Source organism: Desmodus rotundus, chromosome X (assembly GCF_022682495.2).
Source record: "Desmodus rotundus isolate HL8 chromosome X, HLdesRot8A.1, whole genome shotgun sequence".
Classification (NCBI taxonomy): Eukaryota; Metazoa; Chordata; class Mammalia; order Chiroptera; family Phyllostomidae; genus Desmodus; species Desmodus rotundus.
In genome coordinates, this window is record NC_071400.1 from 96744548 (window position 1) to 96768471 (window position 23924).

Genomic DNA, 23924 nt, shown 5'->3' on the forward strand with positions numbered 1-23924 from the left:
ACAGCACACAAGAGAACCAGAACAAATAAGTAACAAAGATTCCCCTGATCACATTTCCAAAGAACTGGAGAGGAGAAGAAACAGGATGAAAGTGGTGGCATGAAAGGGAATGGATGTCAGCAGAACTGCTTCAGTAACCAACCTATTCTGAGTGAAATGCTCTCTCTTAAATGCAGCGAATTCCGAACAAGGCTAAACTTTAAGATACTCCTTCAACTGAAATTAGAAAATACCCTGACAGTGAAAGTGGCTCTTCTGCCTAAGTCTCCTAAGAGCCTCTTTCTCCACGAACCAATGACATGAAACAGAAGTGTGTTTGGGCATCAAAGTTGTCACAGTAGTCCTTCCATCTCCTTCATAAAGGCTTTGTACACGTCATCCTTAGTTTGTACTGAGATGGGGACAGAGGGACCAGATTTGGGGGCTGCTTTGGCAAGAGGCACAGCAGAATCATCCTCTGACTTTCTTTGGGGAGCAGCAGTAGCCCCTTTATTCTCCTGACAGACCCTCAGTGCGGTGGACATGAATCGCATAATCTTGGCCTTGGGATTAGTGATGTGTGGCTTGGCACTGATGGTTGCTGTGGCTTTCTTCTGAATGGTAGCTGTGCTCGTGTCATCCGCCTTGGGTTGCTGAATCAAGTTGGGTGGAGCACTTAAAACTCCTGGGTTTAGCAAGGGAGCCGGTGGGAAAAGCCCAGGTGGGGCAGGTCTGAGTGGAGGCACCAAAGGTGGGCGCATCATGCCAGGGTGTGGTGGAGGGATACCTGAAGGCGCAGGGGGAGTTAGCCTTGGTGGGGGTCCCCAAGGAGGAGGGCCAGGAGGCAGACCTGGAGGTGGACCTGGGGGAGAGGTCCAGGGGGTCAGCCAGGTGGTGGTCCTGGAGGTAAAAGTTGGGGTAAAGGCCCTCGCAGTTCTGGCATTCCAGGTGGTCTCAGGAACGGAGGAGCTCCTGGAGGTGGTCCAGGAGGAAGACCAGTAGGTGGTCCAGGAGGCCGTGAAGGTGGAGCAGGAGGCGGTCCAAGAGGAGGTGGTGGTGGCATGGGAGGTGTTTATATCTGAGAAGGGGGAACAGACTGTGGGGGAACTTGTTGCTGTGAAGAAGCAGATGTACCATCAGGAAGAGATTCCTGTTTATACTGTTTTTGTGACGGCTTTTCTGCTTCAGAATCATCAGAATCACCTTCATCATCCTCCTCTGAAAATTCCTCTACTTCCCGACCCTCCTCAGGGATTTCCTGACCTGCCATTCGAAGCATCATGGCTTGAAGAGGAGTCGGCTCCTTAATGTTCTTTTTCTTCCTTGATTTCCCAGGCATATCTGCAAACTGCAAACTGGACACTCAGACCTGATTTATTTTCTTCATTGTTGTTTCGTTCATTATGATCGTGGTGCACAAATTCATCCCCTTCACTCTCTCCATCTGATCTTTCAGCGTCGCTGTCATCAGTACTGTCATCATGCTTATCTTGATCCATGTCCTCAGGATAGCCAGCCATCACCTTCATTGGTGGACACATCATCGTCGTGACCCCGTTGAGCAAGTTCAGGACTATATAGCATGACTTCATCTCGCTGACGAGAGGGAAGATCGAGGGCAAAGCCCACTTAACAGCCATACATTTGTAAGACTTGAGGAGGGGGTGGACCAGGGGGGTGGGCCTGGAGGTTTTCTGCCAGGGGGCAAACATGGAACACCATGTCCAAGAATAGAAACTGTGCGAGTTGGAGGTCCATAGGCTGAGGTCTTCTCAAGGATGGAGGGAGGCTGGGCACCAGGTAGTGGAATATCCTGGATCAAAATGTTAGAAGGAGCACGTGGCACATCTGGCAAAGGAATACTATCCACTCCCACATGCTGAGCATTCTTGACACCATGAAAATATTGGCTAAGCTGAGCCCTCTTCTGTTCATATTCCACTTCTAGCTTTCTCACTTCTTTCTAAATATCTGGATTGTCCTTCTCGTAGAGTCATAGAATTTGTTTAAAGGTTTCACGTTTTTTATGTTTGTCTTTCAGCACCTGCTCATTTAACTGTGGCTGTTGCCCTGAGTGAAACTCCATTTCATCTAATTTCTCCATGTCCCGGATAATCTGTTCGGGATCCTTTATCTTCAAAACTGCAGCTTGTACCATCATGCGCTGTTTTTTGTTCTTTTTTAATTCTCTCTTCTGGGCTTCTTTTCGGGCTTGGTCAGTGGGGGTCATAAATTTTCCACTCTTGGTGGATGATGTAGATCTTCGTCCCATGTTGATAGTCTGTATGGTTCAGTTGTTCATTAAAAAAATTTTTCAACCTAAAAATGTCCAAGCACTTCTGCTGCACTCTGGGACTGCGAGAAGCCGGGAGGGGACCCCTCTTGGCCTCTTTTATTTCGCAGGGGCCTTTACCTCGGCTCCCGGTCCGCTATCCAACAACCGCCTGCTATCCAACAACCGCCATCCTGAAACCTCGTGTCCTCAGGCTTTTTATAGTTTAATCTACCACAAACTTCTGGACACTGGGCGTGTTTCTTTCTATGCAGTTTTCTGTCTGATAACCATGCACGAGAAAGTGCAAAAGTAGTTATAAAAGTTCTTCATTGTTTAAAATCAATATAAATTCCAGTATGGCAGATGAATAGCTCATTATTGTACATACAGATATTGACAATACAATTACAGACAAATAACAGAATACAGGATTATGTTCTAATAACAGCTCTACTGAGATACAATTCACATACCAAAAATTCACACTTCAAGGTATACAAATCAGATGTTTTTAGTACATTCACAGAGTTACATAACTATTATCACTATGTAATGTCAGCACATTTTTATCAAAAAGAAACTCTGCGTTCTTTAGTTGTCGCTCCTCATTCCTCCCCCCTCCACAGCCCTAGGAGAGCAGCAATCCACTTTTGTCTGTATGGATTTGCTAATTCTGGACATGTTATACTAACGCAATCAAACATAAGGTCTTTTCTGACGGACTTGTTTCATTTAGCATAATGTTTTCAAGGCTCATCTACGTTGTAGCACGTACCGGTACTTCCTTCCCTTTTGTTGTGCAGTAATGCCCCACTGTGTGAGTACACCACATTTTGTTTCTCCATTCATCAGTTGACAGACACTTGGGTTGTTTGTGCTTTTCTGGGCTATTATGACCAATGCTGCCACGAACATTTGTATACCGGTTTTCGTGTGGACGTGTGTTTTCATTTCTCTTGAATACATACCTAGGAGTGGAATTGCCGGATTACATGGGAACGCCATGTTTCGGTTTTTGAGGAATGGGCAGAATATTTTGCAAAGCTTCTGCACCCTCTTAAATTCACAATCATCATGGGAAGTGATGATTATCTATATCCGTAGGTCCAGAAATGATGGCTAAAAAATTGCCTAAACTAATAAACCAAGCACATTATATTCAAAATGTGTCATCCCAGAAGTGAGGCCCTCTCAGCTTCCTTGAAGTATGTCTAGTGACAGAGATGGACGGCAGGGGCTTGGGACCTGGGTAATAGGTGTCTCTACCTCAAATTGAACATCCCAAGGGCAATTCCATAAATGACAAAACACATCTGTAAAAGTCACACTTCCATTTTAAACAATGAAAAATGATAGTTCTTTCTACAATGAACACATATCACCTAGGAAATCGGGGACAAAGGTTAAATATACAGAAAACATCATGTTACTGAAATGCTAGTAATGCACGCATTTGTTCTATTACATAAAGTTAACTCTTCTCCATTTGCTCTTTCGATGGGGGTGAGGAATCCTGGGGCCCATAGATTTTAGCAGTGTTCTCCAGCTTGTCGCATTAAGGAGTTAATCTTCTCAGGAAATCCATTTCTGCTGAAAGACTCACTTTTCTAGCCCCTCAACAGCGTACACGCCCTGTTGTATTTATTGCTAGCAGATATCTGCCCGGGACGGACCCTGTGACAGAGTGACAGCTCAGTCTTTTCTTGAAGAGAGCAAACATCCCAGGTTCTTTTCTTATTTTAAATTATTTAGAACTGATGGCTCAGAACGATGCAATTACTTACTCTTATAGCTGTTTTCCTGTCTTCTATCCCTCCATGTGAATCTCACTGTTCTTTCTTTCCAGCTGTAGCTCTTGGAGCCCTTTAATCAATTTTGACTCGGGGTCTTCTTGCAGGTTACCCTCTATGTCTATAATCATCTTCAAAATTCGTATCTAGAATCCTTTTCTCTTTTCCATGCACGTTTTCTTTATTTGATGGATTACCAAACACATTGCTTTAAAATTTAGGTAGTTTTATGCCTTTCCATTACATCTAAATTCATTACAATAACATTTTGGAGCTATACACGCAAAGGATCCTCACTGCAAAGCAGTCTTCACAGCAAAATGGTCTGAATATGTAAGATGCACAGGTGGACTCTCGCTCACTCACTGAAGTTGTTCATATTCCTTGATACAGTAAGGCAATTCGCAATACTCCAGCACACAACAGTCTGTGGCCGGACCCTCCTGCTCCAGGCACTGTGTGACAGAGTGCTGGCCAGGAAGGCATCGTCAACGGGCTTCTACTGTGGAGGAGGCTGGTACACACTTGATAGGATGAGGATAAATGCCCAAGGGTTGGTGTCTGCTTTTGGCTTTGAAGCTGGTCACATCGGCAAAATATCAATTACTTGACAAATTAGATTTGGGCAGCTAGAGTGAATAATTCAGCATCTCTCCCTCTTGACATTTTAGTGGCTGACATGTTCCCTTTTGAGGATAATTATTCATCAAAATAATTCCCGGATTTAGCAGATTTTTATTTTTGCAAAATTCTCATATACATCTGGCACATTTCCTATTAATTTAATACCTTAGTACTTCGTAGATGTATTTTTGTTTGTTTCTTAGTTGTTTTGCTGATCTAGATAAAATCTATTTTGCCATTTTGTTTTCAATTTGGTTATTGGTGGCATATAAGAAATCCATTAACTTGTATGTTGTTGGTCTTATATCTGGTGATTTTATTACTTTTGTATTAGTTCTAATAAAGTTTAAATTAACAAGGTTGAATTTCTAGATAGAATATCATTTATCTGCCAATAATAACAGTTTGGTGTAGCCCTTTTCTTTAGTTAAGGCTCCTGTCTTATGTATTGATGAAGGTTTATGGTATGAGGTTGAATGGGGCATCTTTGTCTTGTTCTTGAGTATAATGGGACTACTAATTTTCTACTATTTAACAAGAACGATTTCTATCAATTCCTACTAGATACACTTGACCAAGATAAAGTATTTTTCTTCTGTGTTGACTTATTAGTAGTTATATTTTTCTTTTAATCTTGAGAGCCTCTGAAATTTTGTAAAACATATTTTAGTGTCTGTTGAGATAATTTTTTATCCTCCTTTAATATAAATACATAGAGAATTTCATTAATAGCTGTCTTAATGTTGACCCTCCTTGAATTCCTAGGATAAAGCCTACTTGACCATAATTTATTATTATGGAGTTTTTTATTTACTTAGGTTTGTAATCATTCTCCATTAAAAAACACTTATTGAACCATAACGTTGTTTGAAATTATAGCAGGGAATACAAATAGACTAGTTGGCTATACTGTTTGCTTTTTTCCTGAATAATTGCATCCCTTTCAGACATGAGCAAAAATATTTGATTGGAAAAGAGGAATGACTTCTTGGCTGTTTAGACCATATATTTCCTGGTAATTCATCTGGTGCTTAACAGTGAGTAACACTTAGGACTCACTAATATTTTGTATGTTTAAACAACCTGTTCAGGACCTGTGAACAACCTGTTCACCTAAGTTGCAACGAGCATCACTTTCTGACAAAACTCTTCTTTGAGCTTGTGGAAATTGTTACAACCACGAAACTTACTTGATTTCGATGTGTTGTATTACTCTTTTCCCAGTAATCGCTAGTTGCGAAGGTTATTACCTTTTCATTCATCAATCATCAAGAGTTGTTAGTGAGGTGTAGCAGTTCCCAGTATGAAATGCCTGATTTCATACCCCAGCTCTGCCAATAACTGGCTATGAAAACCTTAATTTCTCAATTTTATCATTTTAAAGAGGGACTATTTAAAGTACCTTATGGGTTATTGTGAATATTAAATGAGTAAACATAAAGCACTTAAAATAGTACTCAGAGTATAGTAAATATTATACATGTGTTAGCTGTTATTTTAAGTGACCAAAGAGAGTTGTTAATTTGGCAGGAGTTTGTTGCAGATACGAGTGTCTTGTGATCACCCGTGACGAATTTTTTTCCTTTTATATGACTCATGGAAACAGCCAATGTGGGATTTGACTAGTCCTCTACTCATTCAAAGCATTTCTGAAAACAGGCAGTTTTGTTTGACTAAATGTTTTTCTAATAAAAAAAAAAAGGCTGGCTGATTTTTCCAAAATATTTTATGTTTTGGAAAATTCAGAAGGATGAGATTGAAGCTTATTATCAGAGCATGGCAATCTGTCTACTGATACAAAGAGAGAAATCATTAAACATGGGCCAACTACAGTGAACGAGCAATGCAGGCCTGGAGAGTATCAGTTATGAGTGGCAAGGGGTAACTCCCACCTCTCTTTGCTCCTGACACAGCTCTTCTGCTACCTAGGTGTTGACTAGGACAGTTAACAATTAGCCAAAGTATTAGCCTTAGAGGGAGGGAGGGAAAGAAGGGAGAGTGGGAGGGGAGAGAGGGAGGGAGGGGGGAAGAGAGAGAGAGGGGGAGAGAGAGAGAGAGAGATATTGATTGTAGGCTCTGCTGCCAGTCTCCCTGGAGTCAAATATGAGCTTTACCACTGCTCACCAGTTACTTGACCTTGGGTACGTTTCCAACACCTCTGTTTTCTTATCTGTAAAATGATGATAATATTAGCAGTGAACTCTCAAGGCTGTGGGGAGAATTTTGAGAGAAAATCCTGGTTTAGGACCAACATAGGACCCTGTACATTGGAAATGCTCAGTGATATGTCATTTAGCACAGAGATTTGTTACCCACTTTTCTTGGTTGTAGTTTGCAGGTCATCGTATCTTCAGCAAGGCAACATGACATACATGGAAGTTTAGTGGGGGGAAGTCACAGCTTTTTAAAAAACAATGTAATGATTTTTAGTATATTCACATATTCACAGATATGTACAACCATCACCACAGCTTACAACATTTTGATCCTTTTAACAAGAAACATCATTCCTTTTCACTCCTTCTGACTGGCTTCTTTCGTGTAGTTTAATGTTGCTAAGGTTCATCTGTATTGTAGCATATGTTAGTACTTCATTCCTTTTTATGGCTGCATAATATTCCACTGTATGGATCTAACACAGTTTGTTCATCTATGCATCCACTGACAGACGTTTGGGTGGTTTCTACTTCTGGCTCTTAGTAATAATGCCGCTACGAACACTCATGTACGAGATATTGTGTGGACAGATGTCTTCTTTTCTCTCGGATATGTACCTAAGAGTAGAATTGTTGGTTCATATTCCATATGAGGAGCTCTCAGTGTGTTTCCTGAAGTGACTGTACCATTTACATTCCCATCAGCAGTGTATACATTGTCCAATTTATCTCTATTCTCACCAACTCTTATAACTGTCTTTTTGATTATAGCCATTCTAATAGGTGTGAAGTGGTATGTTATTGTGGTTTTGACTCGCATTTCCCTAGTGACTGATGATGTCAAGCATCTTTTCATGTGCTTGTGGGCCATTTGTGTATCTTCTTTGGGAAAATGTGTATTGAGATCCCATTTTTTAATTGAGTTGTCTTTCCAATTACTAAGTTGCAACACCGATAGTATTTTTCTTTTTAAAATTAAGTTGATATACAATATTAGATTAGTTTCAGGTGTACAACCCCACAATTACACATTTATATAACTTATGAAGTGATCACCTTGATAAATGTAGCACCCATCTGACACCATACACAGTCATTACAATATCATTGGCTATCTTCCCTATGCTGTACTTTACATCCCTGTGACTATTCTGTAACTACGAATTTGTACTTCCTAATCCCTTCACCTTTTCCACCCATCCCTCCAAACCCTCTCTCATTTGGCAACAGTCAAAATGTTCTCTGTATCTATGAACCTGTTTCTGTTGTGTCTATTTATTTTTTATTTTATTTTTTAGATTTCACACATAAGTGAAATCATCTGGTATTTGTCTTTCTCTGTCTGACTTACTTCACTCAGCATAATACCCTCTAGGTCCATCCATGTTGTTGCAGATGGCAAGATTTCATTCTTTTTTTAATGGCTGAGTCATATTCCATTATATATATGCAGTGTTTCTTTTTCATTCATCTATTCATTCATTCATCTATTGATGGACACTTAGGTTGCTTCCATATCTTGGCTAGGAAGTTTGAAGCATGAGCCAACAGAGGCTATTTGTTGGAAAAGCTCCTGGAAACAGCTTGGGTGAGCCTGAAAGTTGGGTGGGGCCAGTTCTCACAGAATCACCAGGGTGGGATGAACAGTGTGAGCCAGGTTGATGGAGACTTAGGTATGGCACCCTCCTGCCAGCTCTGTAGGGGGAGGGCTCAGAAAAGGAACAATGGCCTCTGCCAGCACTTCTGTGGGGGAGAAGGCCACCCCTCCAGCTCTCCTCCTGAAGCCAGACACTTCAGTTCCTCCTGTTTGTCCCTGGCACCTTTGGAGCTGCTGCTCCAAAGCTGGAAACCAGTGTGAGTGAGTCCGAGTAAGTCCTGCAGGCCCTTTAAGAGGAACTCATTGGGACTCCAGCAGCCTTATCTCACTCATTTACAATCCTGACTGGTTTTTACAGCCAGAAGTTAGGGAGACTTCTATTTCTGGCACTGGAACCCTGGGCTGGGAGGCTTGTTGTGGGACTGGGACCCCTGCTTCTCAGGGGGGAGTCTCCGCAGCTGAGATATCCCTCCTAATGTTTCAGTGTCACACCTGGGTGTGGGACTAGCCCACATCTCTGCCCCTCCTGCCAGTTTCGATCTGGCTTCTTCTTTATGTCCCTAGTTAGACAACCTCTGTTTTGCTAGATTTCAGGCATTCTGAATGATGGTTGTTTTGTAATTTAGTTATAATTTTGATGTGGTTTTGGGAGGTTCTGAGTACTGCATTTACCTGCATTGCCAATTTGACTGGAACCCTTCTCTTAATATTGCAACGCTAATAATTTTTACCGCGCTCTTACTGTCTGGTAGATCAGTGCTGCTCGCACGTTCATGCAGACAGGGCCACTGGGGCCTTTGTTAAAATGCAGATTCTGACTCAGTAGGTCCTGTTTGGGACCCGAGAGTCTGCATTTCCAATAGGTCCCAGGTAATCCTGTTGTCCATGGACTCCACTCAAGCATAAAACAAAGTTACAAAACAGTTTTATTACAAAGTTATATTACTTCCATGGGCTTAATTTCCTCCACAGTGTGAAAGAGCTGTAGGGAGCACAAGTTTGGAAAAGGGGGTGGAAATGAAAAATGCAAGTTAATGAGATTAATTGTGAACATCAGGGTTTTGTTCAAATGAGTTGCTTTTTTGGTAGCTGTCACCCTTATAGATTCCTCACCTACTCTACAGGACATTATTTTACTTCCGTGGAAATGTTTCTGGTGTTTAATGAGTTGTAACAGAACTCTGGGCTACTAGCTGTGGCTGGTGGTGTAATTTGCAGGTGCTTTCTGTCCTGCTGTTCAGATACTGAAATGGAAAAGTTGAAGCCAGAAGTGATTTCTTTGGGGATGCACATACCTGGTTAGAGTTCATAATGGACCTGTTAACATCTTCTCCTCTGCCTCTGCGCACGGGAGAGTCTGTCTCCTATCATGGTTTTGAATGAGACTTTCACAAGTGCTAAGTCTCTACCTTTTACAGTACTTGCCCAGATGAAGTCATCTCCAGAATTTGAGATTTTTCTCTGAAAATCCAGCTAAATCTACAAGCTGAAAATTCATAATAATTCAGTTAGAAATACCTGTTAGGTGGCTGGAAGCACTGGGAATTTCCTGGATTGTAGGTTTGGGGAAGTTTAGGCAGGCCAAAGATCTCGGCGCCCCTCCCTGCCCCGAGTTAAGTGGTCCTTAGGGAGTCTTCCTAAATTAAGAGGGACTATGGAAAGCAGTTTATTTATAGAGTTAATGAATCAAGATCTTATATCTGGGACACTTTAATAATTAACATTTATTTATACACATTGATAAAATTTGAAAATATCTGCTCTGAAGTACTGTGACTATAATTTTTAAATTTAGCTTAAGTGTTATCATTTATAATGTTATTCTATAGTAATACTATAGCATTACTATGCACATAATACTCTGAGGCTATAGATTTGTAACCCTCTCAGAAGGCAAGTAGAGATTCTTCTCTGAAATTGTTTACTTTTTCAAAGTGAGCCCATAATTGCCCAAATGTTTCTCTAAGAAAAGTCCCCTTGAATAGAAGCAGCATCTTTGATCATCAAAGCAAAACTGATCCTCCACATACACAGTCAGAGTTGAATTGCTAACCCTCCATTTATGAAATAATATCCCTTTATTTAGATGGTGGTATCTCCGCATTGTTATTCACCAGCCAGCCTTAGGAGATGGGGGGGGTTGCCACCCCTAGGGTCCCTGAGCACAGCAGTGCTGCCTTTATGTCTTTTTCATGCTCAACCCCACTCCTTTCACTATTGTTTACCAAGTGCAAAGATGCCCTGTTCTCCTTCTCTTCTTCTCCCTGCCTCCTCTCCTTCCCTTCTTTTCTTTTTTCTTTGAAATTTAGTGAGTACACTCATACATGCTAGAGGGTGTGCCAGAGGAGTACGTAGTGCTCCTTTGAGATGATGGCCGTGATATAACCCTCCCACAGTTATAGGGACCATGAAGGAGGAAATGCAGGTGTGGGCAAAATGATGACGAGTTCTGCTTGGCTGTGTTAAGTTTTAAGAGCTCGGGAGCTGTTCAGATCTAGGTGCCTCATAGGCAACTGCAAAGCTGAGAACAGAGGTTGAGAGCTAGAGATGAAGATTTGGGTATTTTTGATCAGTGGGCTAAATCTAACAAAATACATTGTAACAAGGATAAATACAAATTCTTATGAGTAAATGCAGAAAAATCACCTGTATAAATACTGGGTTAAGGGAATACAACTTAAAATAAAACTATGTTTATGTGTTTTAACTGAGTATAATTTGGCAATAGAGCTAACTTGTTGAGGTAGTTTCCAAAAAAACAAATTTTCTTGGATTGCATTAATGTTAATATAGCCCCTAGAATGAAGGAGGTGGTATAGCCCTGCATATTTTCAGCTAGCTAAGACTACCTCCAGAATAATGCATTTAGTTTTTAGCTCATGAGCTGTACAAAAATATGGGGAAGGCCAGATTTGGCCTGTGAGCTGTAGTTTGCCAACCCATACTTCATAGACTTCTGTTTCATCAAATAGCCCCTTTTTGCATCTGAGGCTACTCCTAGGTGTGTGATCTTGGCCAAGTCTGTTAGGAAGATATTAATACTCATGTCAAAGAGTGACTATGAAGATTAAGTGTGGAAGCATTTGTCAAGCCCTTGATATAGTGTCTAAGGCATAATAGCCTGAGATACTAACTAAATGGAAATGCCATCAGTGTTCTTCTTTGATCATGTGACCCTGGGCAATTCCTTCAACATTATGGTCCTCTGATCTTCTGAAAAGGGATCTGGTCAGACAAGATGATTCCAGAAGTTGCTTCCTACTGATGGCAAGTAGCTGACAAGAACATCTGTAAATCTCTTCTTAGTGCTTTATTCCTGGTCATGGGAGCGCACTCTGCCATCGCAGGGCAAGCCAGAAGTTTCGGAGAGTGAACGACCATGAGAGCAGCCCTCAGATGGCAATGCACAGGCACTTGGTAGACTTTTACCCTGTTTCTGAGATAACTGTGAAGCATATCTGGCCTGTATCTAGAGTCTCCTGGAAAAACTGAGCTTCAGTTGCCCTTGGTAATGGCTGCCTTGTTAACTCACTTTTAGTTGACTTCTGTGCCTTCCTTGTCTCACATCCTCACTCCCCTACCAGTGTTTTCTGGTGTCATTTCCCATGGTAGGCAGAATAATGGCTTTTCAGAGATGTCCATGTCCTAATTCCCAAACCTGTAGGATATGCTACCTTCTATGGCAAAGGGACTTTGCAGATGTAGATTAAATTAAGGATCGCAAGGATGGAGAGATTAGCCTGGATTATTAGACTGATCCTATTGTTATCACATGAGCCCTTAAAAGTGGGGAATCTTTCCAGGCAGTGGAAGGAGGGAAATGTGACTTTGGAGGGATGGTCAGAGAGATGCTATACTGCTGGCTTTGAAGATGGATGAAGGGACCACAAACCAAGGAATGCAGGTGGCCTCCAGAAGCTGGAACCCCCTGAAGAAAATGGATTCTCCCCAAAAGAATGCAGCTTTGCCAACACCTTGACTTTAACCTGGCGAGACCCATTTTGGACTTCTGAGGTCCGCAACTGTAAGATAATAAACTTGTGGTGTTTTGAACCGCTAGATTTGTGGTAATTTGTCACATCTGTAACAGGAAAATGATACCCCACCCAAACAAATGATTTGCCCCTCAATCTTTGCTTCAGCATCTCCTTCTGGGGGAACCCAAATTAAGATATAGTCCAACCTGATTTTGTATGTTTGTTTCTATCTCACTTAAAATGTCAATGTTTTTCAATTGTTGAATAGCAGTAGTTACTGTGTACTTCTGTGTGCTTCATGTCGCTCCATGGCTAGTCACAAAGATAAAATGAAGTCATTTCTTCTCTGCGTGGAGGTTACAACCTAGCACGTGCCTTGTACTGTTCAGTGTTCTTTTCTCAACGACCCATAATTATTTATTAATCATCTACTGTGGAAAGAAAGCACCCACTGCAAATATTTATTAGAGCAATGGCGTATATAAACATCCACCATGGTCCCTGCCAACAAATAAGCAAATTCTCAAATCTAATGCTTAATAAAATGATAGTATTGCCCCCAAAGAATGAGTTCTAAATGAAAACAAGGGAGGGATCCCATTTTAGGAACACTGAAGCAACGATTTCACCTAATTCCCATTAAAAAAAGCATGGAAAGTTAATTTTGTTCCCAAGGAAATTCAATGTTGTTTAGTTCCTGAACCATTGACACATTTAAAAAAAATGATAATTTACTGCAGTATTTTGGCTGTAAAATACAAAGAAAGAAAATTGAAGTCAGATTTATAAGATATGAGTTCGAATTCTGGATGTGTCTCTTCATAAGGTCGTGTAATATCTGGCAAACATGTAACTACTTGGAACTGCATCCATTAAGCAGTGACAGTGTGGGAGCCTCTAAAGCAGGGTGTCACACCCATTTTCGCCAGGGGCCACATCAGCCTTGTGCTTGCCTTCAAAGGACTGAAATAATTTTAGGACTGTGTACATGTAACTACTCCTTAACCGTTAAGGAGTTGAAATTACATTCGGCCCTTTGAAGGCAACCGCGAGGCCCATGTGGCCCCCGTGAAAGTGAGTTTCACACCCCTGGTCTAAAGTCAGTCAGCAGATGGAGGCAGGCACACACTAACATTCCAAGGCTTTCTCGATTTTATATTAGTGGGCATCTGGAAGCTTATCCAAACCTCTAGGCTCAAATTCTGGAATCACTATTTCTTTCATTTCTGCTTGAAAAATGGAAATTTTCTCCCAAGTTTCCCCTTTTCTTGTGATCTTTTGCTTTAAATGCAGTCAGGAGTTGGCGATGCATGCTAACACTTTAATTCTAAAGCTGCTGGGTCTGAAGGTGTGTGGGCTGCCTACCAGGTCATCACAGGTAAGAATTTTAGTAAGTGTTTCCCTGGTGCATAACACATCACCTGTCTTTCCAGCACCTCATATCTATTTCCTTTCTTCTTGTTACCTGATGGCTAAGCACATGCTACATACATTAGGTCTTGGTTATGGCAGCGCTTCATTTTAACATTCAAGTATGCTAGGGGAGGCTAATTGCTGGAACAAAAAACTAATTGCTGGAACAATCCGAACATTTCTGCGGCTCAACACAATAAGGTTTGTTTTTTGTTTGCACTGAAATTAAACCAGTTGTTTGCAGGGCAGACTTCCATGTAGCCACTCAAGGACTCAGCCTTCTTCCATCCTGTGGTACCTCCATGTTCAGTCTGTGTGTTCCATGGAATGGCACGAGAGAACGGCAGATCCCGTGAGTCTTGCTTGGAGGTGACACATGTCACTCTTCCCTGCAGTCCATGGACCAGAACTTGATCATATGGCCTTATCCTAGTTTTAAAAAGGGTGGGAAAATATGGACCTTTAGCTTAGCACAAATCCTTAGTCATCAGCTTGCCATCTCTGCCTCCCTGTGCTTACCTCAAAATGTTGCTATGTGGGTTAAGATGTGAAATAGACATAGTTCCCTTTTACAGTAAAAGGTGTGGTATAAATGAGAAGGATTGTTTTCTTCAAAGCACTCTTGCTACCCATTATGATTGGATTCTCCTAAAGACAGTTAGGCATCAAATAAGTTAATGGGGTATATTAATGAACTTGAGCCCTAATCACTTCATCATAATATTATTCTTATGGGAAAATGCCTTCTCACAAGCCCCTGGCCTAAAATCAATTTTTGGAACTTATTTAATAAGTTAGTAGCTTCTTCTATAAGCTTTTTAAGGTGCATGTTCATTTTGATTTAATTTCTACTTTATCATAGTTTAATTCAAATTCCTATTTACTTTGTGGTTTTATGCGAGTATCATATCTCATCTGGGTTAAAGTGAAACTGCTCCTTGACCTTGACTTTCAGAGTAATTAGTGACATTTATGGACTGTCTATGTCAGGTGCACTCTAGGCACGTTAACTACATCCTCATTTTTAAAAAGATTTTATTTATTCATTTTAGAGAGGGGTAGGGAGAGAGAAAGAGAGAGAGAGAAACATCAGTGTGCGGTTGGCTCTCATGTGCCCCTTTTTGGGGACCTGACCCGTAACCCATACATGTGCCCTGACTGGGACTCGAACCAGTGACCCTTTGGTTTGCAGGCTGGCACTCAATCCACTGAGCCACACCACCCAGGGCTACATCCTCATTTTAATCCTCCCTGAGCTCTTCTAGATGTGTATTAATAGTATTACCTTTATTTGATTATTGAGAACACAAACTCAGAGAAGGGAATCATGTTAGTTTTCTATTGCTGTATAATAAACTACCACAAATTTAGTGCCTGTGTTCTGTACTGGAGGCTTTTGGAAAAGAATCACTTCTGAGCTTATTTAAGTTGTTGGCAGAATTTGGTTCCTTGTGGTTGTAAGACTGAGGTCTCTGTTACCTTGGCGGCTGTTGGTTGCTGGGGTCTTCCTCAGCTTTTAGAGGTCACTAGTATTCCTTGTCTTATGAACCCTCCATTATTAAAGCCAGCAATAATGTGTGAAATCCTTCTTATGCTTCCAATCTCTGACTTTCTCTGGCTTTTGAAGGGCTCATATGACTAGAGCATGCCCATCCAGATAAGCTCCATATGTTAAGATTCAGAACAATGTAACAATAGCCAGAGGGGAGTGGGGAGGGGGTAGTGGGGAGAGGGGTCTACAGGAGCTACTATAAAGGACACAAGGTCAAAATCAAGGGGGAGAGTAAAGGTGGGGGAGGGAGGTGGGATTGGCTGGGGTAGGGTGGAGGGATGGGGAGAAAATGCAGACAATTTTAACTGAATAGAAATAAAAATAAATTTAAAAAATAATAAACATATGATAGAATGAGGGAAAAAATAAAATAAGAGAAAAAAAGATTCAGTGATTTGGGGGACTTTTATTACATTTGCAAAACCCCTTCATGGCAGTACCTAGATTAGCGTTTGATTAATCAGGGGATGGGAATCTTGGTCAAGGCGTCTTTAGACTTCTGCCTGCTACAGGAACTAACTTGCCTTAATTCACACAGCTAGAGACTAGGGAAGCAAACATTTGAACCCTGATCTATCTTGCATTAAAGTCTATGCCTTTTCCATCTACCAGGCTGCCTCTCTATGGAAATGAGTGGTGGGCAATACCCAAAGGGAATGTCCTAGAAGGAAAACCCAACCCCAATCCCTAACCTACAAACATAATTTAAAGAATTTTCACATTTAAAATTGTAGATTTAGTATTTTAAAATTATGCATCAAAGTAATACTAGCTATTTCCAAAATGTCACTACCAGAGAGGGTTTTTGTGTGAGACTCACAGGCGGACAAATTCCGAGAGCTACCACTTACTCACTCTGAAACCCCAAACCTCAATTTCTGCACTGTAAAATGAGGATATTATCTTATAGTTTCATTGAGAGACTGAAACAATGACACATAGCATGTTAATCATAATTTCTGAGACACTTAACACTCAATTGCTAACCATCACCATCACCATTATCATCGTCGTCGTTATTATGTTGTCATCATCACCAACTGGCAGCCTAGATAGTAACTAAGTATTAACCATATTATCAAGTACTTAGAATTTCATAAGATAAATCATGTTCATTTATCAACTAAGCAGAAGAAGTTATGCAATGATCTCATGTTTGACTTGCACTTGCTTCTGAAATCTCAGCAGCAGATTAGGAAATGGAAGACTTGGTGATTATTTTTTTACCTCTTGGAAACTCAGAAATAAAATTAAAGGGGATATGTTTTCTTTGCCATTCCTGTAATTGAGTTTGCTCATTTGGTTCTAATTCTGTCCATAATTTAATGTATATAAATTTAGTGTCATAACTCATGAGACTTACTGTCACTTTCAGAGCCCTCCTCTCAATTTGCCTTTCTGTTTTTTCCTCTTAATCCGAGACCTATTATTGTAAGGTCTGTAACATATGTTTCATTTTACTTTTACTGAGAACTTGAGCTTGGTATAAACAAGAAATTTATTTTTAGTTTTCACTCTGCATTTTATTCAGAGCTTTTCTCTTTATGCATTTTCACCAGATTCCTAGACTTTTGTTAAGCCAACTTTTTAAATGTGAGAAAAATAAATGTCATGGAATGAAGACTTCATGGCAGCCAACAGAAATGCCTGTTGAGTCCTTTTGGGAACCCTGGATGGTTTAAGCAGAAATTTGAATGAAGAAGTATGAAGGACAGAACTATCAGGAGGAACTTCCAACACTATTTACAAGTAGAATATGACAAAGAAAATGCGGGGCTACCCAGAGCTCAATTAGGGGACCTGTAGTTGGGAGAGGCCACTGTGATGCAGGCAGACATCTACCCCCCCAACTTCTGTAGAAATCAGCCACAGACATGCTCGATGGTGTCGAGTCAGGGCTTTGGTTTTGATCACCTTACCTGGATTCCACGTGTTATTAAAAGGTAAGGGGAGGTGAGGAATTTCTTTTTTTTTTTTTTTTTTTTTTTACTTTTTAAAAAATTGTTGTTCAGGTACTGTTGTCTCCTAATTAACAAAACCCTTTGAAATTGTTTTGGCTTGCTTCTGGGTTTCTCAGCTGTGACACTATTGACATTTGGGGCCAGGTAATTCTTTGTTGCCCTCTTAGCATTCACGGAACACTGGAAAGTCTGTACCCTAGGGCTTTTGCTCTGACCACAGGGACTGCTGGGGAGTTAGAGGCTGTGAAAGCAGCCCTCGGCTGGGCTGCCGGTGGAGGAGGGAGGTGACGGATAGTTGCTGCAGCTTCTTAGTCCCTCCCTCAATGTGTGTTACACTGTCTCAGCATTCCCCAGTGGGACTGAGCTCCAGAAGTAACTTGTCTGATAACACACTTCTATTGATTTCTCTCCCTTCACAGACTCACCTCCCAGATAAACTATTCACACTCAGATGGTTGTCTCAGGGTCCATGTGGAGGGGAACACAAACTTAGAGTCCATGTTACAAACATGGCAATTCAATATGTTTAAAGAAATCTTGAGCTAATTCACAGAGATTTGTTGATGAAATGCTGTTTATCAGTGTTGTCACCGATTGCTCTGAGGCCTACGTCCTGGGTGGGCCAGATTGGGTGTGCGCGGATGTGTGTGTCTGTGATGATGTGGACTTTGTTATTTCTTGTGGGTTTGTTCTGAGTAAAGCTTTTGGAAATTGTGTTTTCCCACAAGTTCCACAAATGTTTCCACATTTTAGGAATTGTTTGAGCTCTAAGCCATGACTTTGAAAGTCAAACAGTTTGGGCTAGTGATATTATTTTTAAAGAAACAAACAGTTTTGTTTTTAATTTTGGCTTTTGTTATGCTTTGCAATCTGTTTCAGCTCTAAAGGTCTTAACTCTTTTGCTTAGTGCATGGCTTTGCATAATGCTCATTGTATGGATATGACTATAATGAATTTTTACTGCCAATACTTTACATTCTAAAGCTCTTATACATATATTTGATTTAGTCCTCACAAACCCCTGAATAATACGATCATCATCACAGTTGCATGAAAGAGAAACTGATTCTAGAGAGTTTAAATGAGTTTATGTTTATCACTTTTATCTACTCTTGAATTAACAGGAAACCTTCATTAATTTGATCAGTGAATCTGCAAAGACAGCGAAAAGGGAGAAGATAATCACCAATGGATGCAAAGCTGTAGGATGTGGGAAACTTGAGGATGAAAGGACACAGAAGTCAGCAATGCTAGCACTCTGATAAAAACAACAATGGTTAAGTCAGAGACTAAAGCAGCGTTTTCCCAGGTGCCTTTCTCGCCTCCAGGAAATCTCCTTCACTATTGTCATCAGTCTCTAGTGGCTTTGTAGCATCATTAAAGCTATACCCATCCTTCCTGCATTACCAGCTAGGAGACCATGGGCACCATTGTGTTGGTTTCACACACAATCTCCATCTTGCTTGCACTAAGTTTGTACCTGGGGTAAAGAGGAATACCAAATACCGACATTAGATTTTGAGGTCAGGTTCAAAGCAAGTCAATTCTATTTCCTCCAGGAACTAGAATCTTGCCTCTGATATCCATCAGTGAGTCAGGGTCTCCACTGACACTTGACATTCCTGATGTTGAGCTCAGTCTTATTTTTAACCTTTGTCGGTTGCATGGTATTGGTACCTGAGTTGCTCCTATGGAGTCAAGTTAACTCCCTTTGGCCCTTCCACCAACAATGAACCCTGGGTATGGCTTAGCCATTCTTCAGTAACCAGGATTCAGTTGGAAAAACAAAACCCTGAGATATTTCAAGAAGAAAGTGATTTAATACATGAATTACAGGTTTACTGAAGAATTGAAAAGGGTTTCAACTAGCCCTCTAGATATTAAGAAGATAGTAAAATTAAGAAACACCACTGATGGTATCAGTGACCTACTGTACACAGAAGCACCTGGCAACACCTTCCATCGTCCATCTGCCAAAGCAAAGGCACCTGCCTGCCACCATCATACTAGGCTTCAGTGTCTCTTGTGCCTTGAGAGTGTGTCTCATTTGTGTGCATTGACTCTGTACTGTGAGGGCAAGGAGTCTGGAAAATGTAGCTCTCGGACTTCTAGCCCCTGGGATACAGGGAACAGCATAAGAGAAAGAACAAATAGTTCAGGCCATATCCTGTCTCTAGAAATTTTCTGAAGTTGATTTGTGAGTCTTGGGCACTCAAAGCATAGGATGTTATTCCTCCAAAATTGAAGATGCTCTTAAAACCATTTCTGATCTGGGACAGGTCAATAGAAATTAAGGGGGACATAGCAACTGGGGACAAACTGGCCATTAAGATTCTGTAATAGTTGTTCATGTGAAATAGGAAGAGGCTGGGACTTTTGCTTCAAGCATAGCTGCCCGGAAAATTGGACAACTCTGTACCCATTTCCTTACAATTCATGGTATAGTTTTGCTCTGAGATTTCTTTATTTTCTGGTAAAATATCTTGTGCACTTTAATCTGCTGGCTGATTCTAGTCCTGCACACCAATATCAGTCTTCGATGAGTCTGCTCCTCCAGAGACAAGCCTTGCAAAAATTCTCCAGGCGGTAGTGGGTACTGGACAGAGGGTCACCCTTAGACATCTGGTCCATCACACCAGTCCTGTAGGCCCAGGGCCAGACCACGAGTGATAGAACCACTGTTGGGGTTGTTTTTAGTGTCATATTCTACTTGTCATCTGATTTACAACATTTGCTTCCAGAATGTGTGCTTTTGGCCTGGGTACAAGACTGGAAGGCCAAATGAAGCATCCATAAAATTGACCTAATACTGTTTTAAAAAGCTGCTACATGTTATAAGTCATAATGTCTCACTTATTCCTCAAAGAGTGCTAGAAGTTAGTTTTCTTTTCTTCACAATATGAAATAGTCTTTGCATGTTCATGATTTGGTTTTATGAAGAAGTTTTATTCTATTTACATAATCAGTATCATATTATGATGTATTTTTTTTTTCTCAAGAACACGTTGTGAGGTGGAGGGGAGAGGGAAATGGGGGACATCTGGAATAGTGTCAACAATAAAAAAGAACACATTTTAAAAACAGAACTTTGTAAAAGAAATTGTTCTTTTGGTTAAGCCAAATAACGGGTTCTCTACCTAAGTAACTAGGGACTCTTGATTTAATCCAGCTAAAACATTAACTTCAATTTTTATTAATACCTTAGTAACTAATACTTCTATTCTAGTAAAGTTGTATTGCAATGATAATCAGTATTATTCTGAATATTTTTTTAAAATTCTGGTTGTAAAGTTCTTCACAGAGATATATCTAGTATTGGAACTTTGTCTCTTTGATAATGATCACCAAGCAAACAGAAAAGCATAATAACCTAATAGTGAAAATAATAAATGTTAATATTATTTCCCCAAGTAGATACAGTTAATTCACTGAAAGCTGTATTCTTTCCTCTGTCTGTGTATTGGAAATGTTCCTTAGTTTTACCAAACACTGGTTTACTGTCTCTTCTTGCTGTATAGATATATTTTTGGAATAAAGGCACATTTTAGACTTCATATGATTTTCCTGTTGACAATGATAAGTGTCAACAAAATATTTTATAAGACAGTAGATTTGGAGACTGTATCGAACTCTCTGTGACCTTAACACACAGTATTTTACATCTCTAGACTAATGTAAAGATGACAAGTAAGAATGCTAAGAGACATGTTACAGGAAATAAGGCCCGCAAGAAATCATTCTAAGCTAAGGAACAATAACTTATCAAAGGGTATTATGTTTTGCTTGTAGGATGAACCAAGAATACCAGTATTCGTTCCGTAATTTAACTGCACCTTGATTTAATGTGTAAACATAAATGTGAATTTGTGCCAATTTCCTTTAGATTTAAATTGTGATGCAAAATTAGGAACTCGGAGCTATGATCAAGTCTCTAATTCTTATAAAGGACGAATATATGCAAAGGATGTTCCTAGGCTTTCTATGAAGGCGTCGTTGTCCTGGCTCATGGGAATATCTTTCTGATGAAGCGGTGGATGCGTACCGAGATGTGGGTGCAAGCAAGTATGAAAGAGAGAGATGCTTACTCTCCCAATTAACGTGCTTCTGATATAGGTACATCTGGTGGGACTTCGTAAAATTAAAAAAGAACTGGAAAGAACAATAATATTTAGTTTTTTTATTATACATTTTCATAATGCCTGCTCTGTGACCCATTTTTTAAAAAGATTTTATTTATTTATTTTTAGAGAGAGAGGAAGGGAAGGAGAAAAAGAGCAAGAGAAATATCAATGTGTGGTTGCCTCTTACGGGCCCACTACTGGGGACCTGGCCTGCAACTCAGGCATGTGCCTTGACTGGGAATTGAACCGACAACCCTTTGGTTTGCAGGCCAGCACTCAATCCACTGAGCCACACCAGCCAGGGTTGTGACCCATGTTATTTACCGTACTTCTCAGCCTATAAGACGCACCCCCCTCAAATGTGGCATGAAAATGGGGGTGCGTCTTATAGTCTGAATGTAGCTTACCCGGCTCGCTGGTGGGTGGGGGGTGGCAGTGGAGGGTTGTTTTTTTTTTTTTTTTTCCTATTTTTCTCCTCTAAAACCTAGGTACGTCTTATGGTCCGGTGCACCTTATAGTCCGAAAAGCACCGTATATTCCTGAACATCTTTATTAGTATTGAATTGAGTTTTTTAAAGATTTTTCCACTAAGTGGGTATTCCAACTCTTAGCTCATTTAATTACAATGGTAATTAATTCCTTCAAGGAATTTTAATATTGAAGTTACTTATTGCAGATAATATATATTCTTAATATCTTTTTTGTTCTCTTATGAGTTTTCTAATAAGAGTATGTTCTTTTCTCTTCCCTTGGTGTCTTTAAAAATGGTACTAATATGTGGTCATAAGGGTGCATTCATCCCAGGTGCTCCACGGTCATGTTTCTTAAAATAACTTTTATTTGTTGTGGGATTTTTCCCCAAAGCAGAAATTATTCAGTCCAATACACATGACAAAAATTTCACAATTAGGCCATTAAATTAGAAATATGACTGCTGGCATGTGTTCAAACTAATAAAGTTCCAAAAATAGAATGTGACCCACATTAACATAAAGGCATTAACTTTTTCTGGATGGTGTGAGTTTGCAAAAGTCTTGAGTAATTAGATTTGCTTGTTCTCAAAATAGGCAGCGAACCTTGAGTGACATTGCATTTCAAAAGTGGGAGCCAGAGTGAAGGTCGCTGTTGGTGTTGGGGTGGCAAAAAAGAAGGGATTTGATTTCAGAAACACTGAGAGTTGTCCATGCTACTCTGTTGTGAAATTGTTAGCTAGACATCATAAAGAAATTACTTTGTTTTCTTTGTGAGAATTAGGAAGTGAATTATGAAATAATCCCTGGGTTTGGAACTTGAGATGGTTTACCAACTTTATCTTTTTATAGTTTTCTATGTTGTTTATATTTTCCTAATATTCAAGTAGAATAAAGGTATTTTCATTTTGAAAGGAAATAACTCCAAATAATCCCATTGTATGGGGTCAGTAGCTCTCATGTGTTTTCCTGATATGTCAATTATATGATAATAGACTTTTAAAAATGTATGCACGAGCATTTGAAGACTCTATGGATCAGTGATTATACCATTTCCACTAAAAAATGCTAGACTTCATGTTTCAGGCTCCAAGATTTGTTTCAAATTCAAAGATTTGCAGGTATGAGGGTAGTTCTCCAAAGTACTGTGGTAGTTCCACTTTCAAACTGTGCTAAAAGACAATTTTCATTTTACATCATTTCTGGCATGTTCTTAAAAGAATTACATGCACACCCTGTTCATTGATTCTTCCAGCGTGACTGATACTCGCTCTGTGGTGGTTATTGTTCAGATCCAGGCCAGACCTGGGCTCATGCATGACCCCTGTTGCCCGTGCTTCCTTGCCCTCCCTCAGAGATCCTTATCCCCCTCTGGTCCTCAGGGTGGGGCAGAGCATTTCATGCGGCCTCCAGCCTCTCCCAGGACATGCGGCGTCCCCTGCTTCAGCAGCTTCATGGCTAGTATGCCTTTCCCAGGGCTTCTGTCTTCCAGTGGGTATTGACCTGGGCTTTCATCTGAGTTTGCTTCGCACTGCGGGCCATGCACAGACATCTGAATGTTGTGTTCTTGGTTTTCATGTTGGACAAGCATTGTTTTGATACCAAGGAGATTCAGGCCTCCTGCAGCTTCCTTTCTTTCACATGAGAACTGGAGGTGGGTAGACAAAGTTGAAATGGCTAGTCTATTTTTGTCCGAAGTTGGTAGGAAATTTGGGTTAGCCAAATATAAGTTTATTTCCTTTAGGGTAGTAGCCAGCCTTGACTTTACTTAATGTATCAATATTTTAAAATATTATTTTATTTTTATATATTTATTAATGTGACCAGATCATACATCTACATGGTTAAAAAAATTCACATGGTCTAAAACAGTACGTGCCTTTTAAAGATCTCCCCATCTCATTTCAATTCTGAGTCTAACATTTTATTGACCCAGAGACAACAACTGATATCGATTTCTTGCATCTATTTCCATTTTTCTTGTGACATCACAAGCATTTGTAAGTATG

The 23924-nt window shown here is 40.3% G+C and overlaps 1 protein-coding gene and 1 pseudogene across 2 annotated transcripts in view; one reads left to right on the forward strand and one right to left on the reverse strand.

The window, feature by feature from the left end:
- ARHGAP6 (Rho GTPase activating protein 6) overlaps nucleotides 1–23924 on the forward strand; it is a 441720-nt gene that overhangs the window by 62511 nt on the left and 355285 nt on the right. The window lies entirely within an intron of this gene.
- Nucleotides 333–2273, reverse strand: LOC112313326 (WW domain-binding protein 11 pseudogene; annotated as a pseudogene).